At 37.9% G+C, this 10,187-nt stretch overlaps 1 non-coding gene across 1 annotated transcript; it reads left to right on the forward strand.

Annotated features, from left to right (window-relative positions):
• Positions 1-2,316: 2,316 nt before the first annotated feature.
• On the forward strand, positions 2,317-2,389 carry TRNAK-CUU (transfer RNA lysine (anticodon CUU)). Its single transcript has one exon. It is a non-coding gene; the product is annotated as a tRNA-Lys (tRNA).
• Positions 2,390-10,187: the final 7,798 nt, after the last annotated feature.

Genomic DNA, 10,187 nt, shown 5'->3' on the forward strand with positions numbered 1-10,187 from the left:
ATAGCCCTATAACTTTTATCATTAGTCATCTAGATTATTACCCCATATCATTGGCAGTCTGATTTTAGAATCAAGAAAAAATAACTTCTAATAGATGAAAACTAAAAAATTTACCCCATTTTCTTCTTTCTATTTCTTTTTATTTTTTTATATATACTTAAGGGAGAGGCCTTATCAGCTACATTCTAACTTTTGGACCACAACAGGAAGATTTAGCAAGGCTGACTGAATTAAAAAAAAACACAAGCAATAAATGTGTCTCAAGCACTTTTCTTTATTAATTTATTTCACAGACTAAAATTTCAAAAACCAAATAACTAAATCATCATTTCTAGCAAGGTTCTATGGCTTGGTAAAACAGGCAATGGACGTGACAAGTGCAACTACTAACACTTTAGAGATACTTAGCCTATTGGTATATACGATTTCGCGACTGCAGGTTGCATTAAAAGGGCAATATTCTTACGTAAATTTGGATTCATTAATTTTAGGCCTATCCATTCACTAAGTCAGAACTTTGATTTTATTCAGACGCAGTCTTGATTTTGATTTTGAAGTCTTGATTTTGCTGTCTTGGTTTTCATTGAATTTCAAATTATATAATCCAAACTGATTGTTTCTCTTAATCTAGTGCATTAGGAAAGAAGACAATGTTACGACACGCGAAATAGAATAAAGGAAGTTGGGACCGATATAAAGTCCAAAATTTGTAATTTAATTCGCCATATTATTTGGCAGGAGATTTGTGCTGCTTATAAAACTAATCATTTGTTGTTAAAATGTCATTTCTATTTAACAACACAGCTCCAACTCAAGGGGATACAGCGCCTTAGACATATTCTTTTTTGTGCACTTTTTAATCTAATAAGGAGGAAGGTTGTAATTTTAATTTCAAAGAGTTCCTATAAAAAACTTTTCAAGAAAGCTCAACTTTACTTGACAGTTTATTGACCCAAAGAGGAATACGGACATTTAACCCTCCATGCATAATAAAATTTGCCAGCATCATAGAATTAGTAAGATAATCAAATCAGAGGCATCAGATCGGCTATTCAGGTTATACAGACTAATTATATACATTTTTATGAGATATGATAGATTTACATTTATTAAAAATAAAACAAACACTTTTCACCTTTCGACTGCCAAGAAAGACAATAAGCTTGGAAGGGCAAGCGAGGTTATGACACTCAGCTAATTAAAACCACTTTCATACCGAGCTACTCAACACACAAAAAACTCAACTGATGAAGGAAGAAAGGAAAAAAGAGAAAGAGGAAAAAGCTAAGAATAAAATAGAAAACAAGAAAATTAACAGCAAAAGAAATCGGAAAAAATACCTTGAATAGAATTACAACCTGGATCGGGCTTCATATCAAATTCATTCACGAGATAAAAGGAACTTCTTTGCCCGTGACTTGAAAGTCGGAAGACCAGGCGCATTTTCCACGCACTCCAGCAATATATTTCAAACATGGGGACCATAATGGCTAATCACAAAAGATGCCTGAGTGGTGCTCCTCAACTCATGAGTTAAGCTATCAGCTTTTATTGTATTATAATCATGACGGTCTCTATTGAAAGTAAAAAGATTTTCAAAAGCAGGGGTGGGCTGACCCAAAAATTTGTACGAGAAAATCACAACTTGGTAATCTCGAATTTGGGATACATTCATTAACTTATTATTTTTAAAATAGTCATGAGCAGGAACCTCATTAGAATCATAAAATTCCGATAATAATTTTACAGCTCTATTCTGAAATTTTTTATTCTTTTTGAAACATAAGGTAGGAAATGAGGTTAGCAGCTGGTCTTGTATTAAATCAGGAGTTAAGCAGGGTTGTGTCCTATCCCCCTTTATATGGATTATTTTGATGGACTTTGTCTTAAGCAACACAGGAAAGGCAATAGGAGACCACAGAATCAAATGGGGAAGAAAAAGTATCCTGGACTTAGATTATGCTGATGATTTAAGCATCCTAGATGAAAGTGTGAGCAAAATGAATGAACTTTTAGAGGTTTTTCAAGTTCAGGGTGGTAGAATAGGTTTGAAAATTAATGTTAAGAGGACTAAGTCACTAAGGCTAGTAATAAGTGAAGATGAAAAGGTGACGTTGGGTAATGAAAACATTGATCAGGTGGGCAGGTTCACTTACCTTGGTAGTATTACTAGTAAAGACGGTGGGAGCAGTGAAAAGTAGAATAGCCAAGGCTCACGGTGTTATAGCCAAGCCAAGGCGCACACATATATGTATGTGTGTGTATGTGTATATGTGTATATATATGTATATATTTAAAGCCCTTTAAATCTTTAAAGCCCGGCTAGCTCAGTCGGTAGAGCAAGAGACTCTTAATCTCAGGGTCGTGGGTTCGAGCCCCATATTGGGCGTATTTTTCTGGCCTCCCCCAGCCCATTCAACATGTCCCCAGGTGGCGCTAGGGAAACGCTCTACAGATATGTAGAGTGCCTCCATAGGAGGCACGGACCAAGGGTGGACCTTGTCCCTGGGGGTCCATAATAGAATCTGGGGCACCCTCGCCCGGAGTCATAAATACAGGCTGAGGAGGAAGAAGGCCCCTCAAATGTACACTCAAAAGGGCCCAAAAAAGTCCTATGAGTTGCAAACCTTCTCCCAGTAATGGGTTAAATTGCATGGTGATGCAGAACACCATCGCGGGAGGGTCCTCTATAGGAGGACAACTGTGGCAGGGCGTAAGATCCAGATCTATGGACAAAGGCCTCTGCACACGGCTGCCTCGACCTCTTCGGGGTACCTGCAAGACTGGGGACCTTGCGGTCAACTCTATCCCCACTTGAGGAGTGGCGCCCCTCGAGGAAATTATACCCTAGTAAACGACACAGCATTCGCACGGGATTCTGACTAACGGGCAATTTTTCTGGACTTGGTATGTTTTAATGGGTGTCTTTGGGCTGAAAAACCTCTTCCTAGCTAATTTATCTATTATGGGTTGGCTCCCCGTAGTAGCATAATATTTGTAGGCATGAATATATAATGAGTCGGAGGTAATAGGCTTAAGACTGTCTGTGCAGGATTTCGACTCTTGTTGATAGAAGAGCATCGCCAAGTGCTGAAAACTATGTTGTGACCAAGATGGATCCAGGATTGCACAAAGCCTCCTTTCATGGAGGTCCCAGGGACTTCTTGCTGTCCGGTTCTAAGCCGGTTTAAGCACTTCGGTGTAGACTTGAGAAGATTTGTGGTCCCCGTCTTGCTCTGGTATCCGGGATCATTGCTTTTCCTGAGGCAAAAATAATTACAATGATTTAAAGAACATGAAAATTGGAACTTGGAATGTTACGACGTTAAAAAATGACTATCGTATCGACATTTTGACTGACGAATTCAGACGATTCGAACTGGATTTATTAGGAATTTCAGAAAGTCATATCCCAGGGGTAGGAAGCATGAAATTAGGTGATATAGAATTTGTTTACTCTGGCAGGAAGGACGGGGTACATAGACAGGGAGTAGGGCTCATGATGAATAAATTGGGATGGAGGAGGAGCATGCGTGGCTGTGCTGGCTTCAGGCGGCTTTATGCTGTGGTGGGTTGTTAGTTGTAGTAACAGTAGTTTTGAAACATGTTACAAAATTACTTGCCCATATACAGCAGCCGTAGCTAATAAATGGACAAAATATAGAAAAATAAATCATTTTTAAAATCATTTTCGGGACTAGATTTTTAATTCTTCGTATCACCCCAAGGCCCTGCTAAATTTTTACTTGAACAGGATCAACATCATTATAAAAATACGGAAAATTAATCCCACGGTGCTTAATATTGTTTTTTTTTTTATAAGGATTGCCGCCCACCACCTTTTCTCTCAGGTGACCTGTCCTTTCTGAGAACCAAATGGTCTGGGATTTTAATGTTCTGTTTTTGGGCGAGGCTGGTTTCCTGTACGCAAGCTACTTCAGGCTTATTTAACGTTACAAGCTACACACCATGTGACTCTTCATTGAGGTCTACTTAGTCCTGTAAGTTAAAACCCTCAAAGAATAAAAAAAATTTGGGCCATTTTTGAGCAAAGTCACTTATTGGTTTTCAGCATAGAGGTTCATCTGGGCAAGAAACTTATGAGAGTCATTTTCAGGCTGATTGGAAAGACAAAATTTAATGCCCTGGGTAAACATAGTTTACCCAGACGACCTGGGTAAACATAGTTTATTTTGCTCAACATTGCTTCTTCACCAGGAATAGGTTCTGGTCCAACCAGATCTATTAATGCATGAAATTTTAGACAAATTGAAGACCAAATCTTTAGATATTTTCCATTTCCATTACCTTTGCCATAACTCCTTGAAAGTTTCAACTTAATACCACAAACCAATTAAATAGTTCATATTCGTTATTCGCATAACCTCGTACCAGATTGCTTCTTTCGACTTACCCCGACACTAAGATGTGAACAAATTTCAATTCTCATTCGGGCTTGAACTACAAAAACATTTAGACGGATCAGAGAAATAAAATTTTTAGCCACCAATGCTCCCCTTCAACACATAGTTTTTAATAGTCCCCTATACACTACCTGAACGTTTCAACTGTGTCCCTCCAAGCCATTCCCAGGATAAAGGGTCCACTTTACCCGCTCCCCCCTCAACACCCCCTGCAGGTTTCAACACGATCTCCCATGTCGTTCTTGATATAATTTTGGATATCCTTTTTTGTTAATCAGGGTAGGTTTAGTGTGTTTGTATTTACGTCACCACTTCACCGTCAATACATTCTAGTCTTACAACGGTATAAAGTGCCGAAAATCTTGTGCAGAATTGAGAAGAAATATGTTTAGCTTCCTCTTTTTCCTGCCTAAAGTTAAATTTCATGATTTGCATGCCCCCCCCCCAAAAAAAAAATCTTCAGTTTGATCTCTTAGGCCAGTCCTAAGATACTGCAGATAAAGTATTTTGATAACTTGGGAGCACGTATTATATTTTTCATTTACCTTGGTAATTAACCGTGACTAGATTCCAATTATCATTTATATTCTTTTTTTATATTACAGGCTTCACGGCTCCATCACAGATGATGATTTGCCGCTAGTCCGGGTAATTACCTCATTTTATAACACCGAGGTATTTTTTATACCTTCTCTTGAACGCTTCAAGGGAAGGATTTTCCGGGATTACCTCTGCCGGCAATCTATTCTATTTGGCAGCCGATCGCCGGGCAAAACTCACTTTCAGATATTCTTGGCGGGGAGTACCTTGTTCAAGGTAGACATGACGGGCTGTACTTCGGCGAATTGTTCGCAACGGCTTTGCTCTGTCAGAAACGAGCTTCAATTGCTCCTCTGATGGAGGGTTATACAAGTATTTGTAGAAAACGGATATGGACGCCACATCGAGACGTTCCTGTATCAAATGTGGGGTTTTAGCTTTTGTGTTGTCAGAGGTTGCTGCATGCACTGCTCTATTTTGAATATGTTGGAGTGTAGCGATGCGGCTTTTTGGAGCACCAGCGAAGAGAGGACATGCATATTCCATGACAGGTCTGATGCACGAAGTGAAAAGTGGCACAATAGAATCATCAGGGAGAAGAATTTTGCATCTTAGAATAACTCCTAACTTCTTGTAGCAAGAGGATCTAATTTTACTGAGATGCTCAGTCCTTGAGAGATCGGAAGAGAACTTAACTCCAAGATGGCGCAGTGTATCAGCTCGCTTTATTGCCTCTCCTTTGAAGACGAAGTCAGGATGAGCCCTCATATTAGGCGCCTTAGAAATTAGGAGCTCTTTCGTTTTCCATGCGTTAAAACTTACAAGCCATGCATCTGCCCACGCCTCCATTTTCTCCAAGTCAGCCTGAAGCTCCTTGTGTGTTTCACTGATATCTTCGTCTCTTGCGATTTATGTCTTTGTTGTCGTGTCATCAGCAAGGTGGTGAGGTTTTTTCACAAGGTTGTCCCCTAGGTCGTTTATGAACACCAAGAAAAGAGTTGGCCCAAGAATACTTCCTTGTGGTACTCCTGATGAAACTGGATGTTCTTTTGAAATGAAGCCCTCGAGGATAACTTGCAACGATCGTTGACGAGGAACGTCAGCAAACACCTCAAATAGTCGACCATGAATTCCCTAGGCTTTCCAGTTTGCAAAGAAGTCACTTGTGCCATATACGATCAAAGGATTTTGCGATGTCAAAGGAGAGAAGGCAAATATTGTGCCCCTGAGAAAGGAGCTTAACCCACTCTTGATAATCTGCAACCAGATAGTCTAACGTACACCGTTTTCTGCGAAAACCGTATTGCGTGTCTGACAACAACATATGTGACTCAATGTATTGGTAAAGGGTCTTATTAATGACGCTTTTATAAACTTTACCTACGCAGGACGGCAGAATTATTGGACGATACGATCCTACATTAGTAAGGTCAGACTCTGCCTTTGGAAAAGGGACCACATGAGCAGTTTTCCAGACTTTCGGAAATGATCCCACTGCAAAGCATTTTCTATAAAGAGAGGCGAGAGGACCAGAAAGATTAGGGGCACATCTTTTAAGGATGAGATTGGGAATCGTGTCAGGTCCTGAAGTTTTGGTGACATCCAGTTGGTTTAGCGTTCTGAGCACCTTTCTAATAGTTATGTTAACACTGGGGATTTTTGCATCTGTTCGTGGCGGAAACAGGAGAGGGGAGACTCTGTCCTCATCAAGTTGGGAGACCTTTAAAAGGCTCGTGCAAGAGCATCTGCCTTTTCATGGCCTGACTGGGTCATCGTCATATTTTGACATATTTATCCCCCCCCCCTCCCTAAAACACAAAATTTGAAGTCCTTCTTCCCATTCCGCCTCCCACACTACCCAAAAGATTCCACTCCATCCTCTGTGCTGTTCCCAAAATATTGCAGATATGGTATATTTATAACCTGGCTAGTCTTTGATATGGTATTTTGATAAACTTGAGGAACATAGTATCTTTTGATTTATGTTTACCCTCTTTACCACCGTCATAATCCATTGCAACTTATCCCCTATCACATCAAGATTCCCTGAAAGTTTCAATTAGCTGCTCCCAAGATATTTTATATGCGCCATTCTAATAGCCTGTTAACACATAGTGTCATAGTTATTCCTGATAAATTTTTTGACAATTTGGAAACTCGGCTGCATGTGATGTCTGTTGATTAACTCAGGTATCTGCGTCGTTCCCAGTGCATATCTTTGGGAAACTCTTAGAATCTCGATAATCAAAATTATACATCAAGGTTGATTGAGGTTTATAAATAAAAGTGGTACTACCTGTTCCCTTCTCTCTCTCTCAAAAACCTCTAAATGCTTTGAATGTCATTTGTAATTAATTGAAAACAATGTATATTTGAACAGTGTGATCTTTATTTGTCAGAACATTAATAACAAAACAAAAAGTAAGACAATCACTGTAATAACCCCGATGACCGAAACGAACTAATGAAACATGCTTATTTGATATAAAATAAAATTCATTCCTGGAAGTTTCAGGAAATTTTAGATTTATTAATGTCATAAAAAAAAAATTTAATTCTTTTTTCAGCAAACCACAAATGATAGTCTGTGCTTTTAAAATGCTTAGATGGCAATATCCCTACTCTATTTAGTGTTGATTTCTGTTCGTTTTAATCTTGAACTATTTCTGACTTTATTTCTGCTCGTCTTTGGATTAATTTAGCTCTTTACTTTTCTTCGGCAATCAACTTTTTCAGAAAAAGTTCTGTTTAAGTAAATTTCCATCTTTATTTGGCATTGTTTTTTTTATTGGTTAGTGAAAAAAATATTTTAAGTTCTTTTTAGTTTTTCCAATGAAGAATTAAGATTTTGGCTCATCGTCAAAGCGGTCTGGGTTTTGTTATTGATGCTAAAGACGACAGTTTTGATACAATAAGTTAATTTGAAACTACTTGCAAGCCTGTTGCTTTCAAGAGACGGTATCTTTATCTCTAATCGAAAAACATTACTCTTAGAATACCAAGGATATCAAATAAAAGCCTTTTCATACCCCCCGAACCTTTTTAGATCTATTTATACGTGAAATCCATGGTTGTTTATGATCTTTCTTTTGGTTGTTGGAAAACTATGAAGTTTTTGGGGCAGTATCACATTTTTAGAAATATAGAAAGAAAATACAAAAGTTATAACTTCAAAGGAGGGGAAAAGAAAGCATATTAAAGTAAAAATAAAATGAAACCAGCCTTAATAAAAGGTAGCAAGCCATACGTACATAAAAAAAAGAATTAAAAAAGCTGACGCTGGAAACTAAACAAAAGAAAAAAATAGTCAATGAAAATTAAGAGTACAACTCTCCCATGAAAACCATAAAGTGGTTGGATAAAAATTAAATAAAAAGAAAAAAAATATTGATGTTCAGGACTAAAAAATTCGATAGCAGGTACCCGCGACCTCTGTAATGTTTTTAAATGTAGGACGCGTGCCGAATTCATATGAGGCACAAGAGATTGACTGAGATTTAAACACATGTTTTTGTACCTTCAGCTGTCCCTAATTTTAAATAGCTCTTTTGTCTTAATGGAAATTAAATTAAAAGAACAATTTTTTTCATCAGAAAGTATGACGCAACATTAAAAGGAACGAACGGAAAATATATATGAGTAGGAATGCCCCTTCCTCAATCCTTCGCCAGTTTCGCTAGAGTTTTTTGATTCTTTAAAAAAACATCTAATTCCAATTAAATCGGACTTGTATTTCAGGAGTTGTTCTTAATGAATTGGGACACAAAGTTGAAATTTAGCTTAAACAGCGGGTGTTCAGGAATTGGCAGCACCCCTCGTGTAGAGAATAATTTCTGTTTGCTTTAAGTTTTAATGCTTTTCGTTATTTTCAGTTGAAAAACCGTTTTATTTTTTACTTCATTTCTGATCATTTTTCAATTAATGCCAGGAAATTTGTGAAAAATCCCCCTTCCATAAAAAATTCCTCCCCCTAAAAATTCCCCAATGGAAAATTCATCCTGAGTAAAATCCCTTCTGGAAAATTCTCCCTGGACAATGCCCTCCTCGCTGAAAATTCCTCTGGAAAATTCTCCTTACTTTTCATTAAAAAAAAACTTTTTTTAAACTTAATTTCTAATCAAATCGTACCAGATTTGTATCACGAAATTGTTCCGGAAATCCTCCCCCTTCATGGAAAATTTTATCTGGAACCCCCCTCCCCGTAAATGGGGACAATTGGGGCACTAGAGGTGAGCTTGTAGCCCTCCATTCTTTTTGGTTGCTTAAAAAGGGTACACAAATTTTTTAATTTCCGTTTGAATGAAGCCTTTTCCTGTCTTCTAGTACCGTTGGTTCGATCAAACTGAATAAAAACAAAAAAACAGATAAGCACACATCCGTCATCTTTCTTCTAGCAAAAAAGTAAAAAATTCCATATTTTTGTAGATAGGAGATTGAAACCTCTACGGTAGGGTTTTCTGATATGCTGAATCTGATGGTATGGATTTAATTGAAATCATTTGAATTATTGGAGCCCCCCTCCTCCTTTTTAGAAAATCGACAAACTTTCTCAGGCCCTTAGTTTTGATGGATAACCCTAAACTTAATTAATTTTATATACTGGGAATCAGCATAAAAATCCAATTTGTTTGATGTATTAATTGTTGTGAAATAAGGTATCCTATTTCGTCCTGTTTTATAGGGTTTCGGTTACTATTGGGCTGAGTCGCTCCTTCCTTACAGTTTGTTATCAAGAATTGTTTTATACCCCCTAAAGCTCTCCTTCTTGTGCAGGTATACATATGAATTTAAAATCTCCCCCTCCTCTCCTTTTATATTTGTCTGAAGGACTTTTCGCTAAAAGTTAGAAAATGTAAGCCCGAAAATGTATTATGACACTCTAGTACTCCTTAGCCTGCCAAAAGATCCACCCACTCTAATAGTTACTATAGTTGCTCCTAGTTAAAACCAGGGGCGTCCCGAGGCTCGTTTTATTCGGGGGGTGATCTTCATAAATTTTACCGAATCCCTACCTGATTTTCAGTAGAAATCAAGAATTTTGCTAAATTTCGGCCGATTTTGCAAAATTTTTGCCGAAATTTTTGCCTTCGTCGAAAGTTTTACTGAATGTAAAAAAATTTGGAGGGGGCGCACTCTCCCCCTCGGGACACCTCTGGTTACAACTAAGCAAAAGTGTACATTAATTTAGTAAGTCTCATATGAATCAAGTTAGTTAAATGAAGC

The sequence above is a fragment of the Artemia sp. Qi Xiang Cuo genome, chromosome 5 (assembly GCF_049724085.1).
Source record: "Artemia sp. Qi Xiang Cuo chromosome 5, ASM4972408v1, whole genome shotgun sequence".
Classification (NCBI taxonomy): domain Eukaryota; kingdom Metazoa; phylum Arthropoda; class Branchiopoda; order Anostraca; family Artemiidae; genus Artemia; species Artemia sp. Qi Xiang Cuo.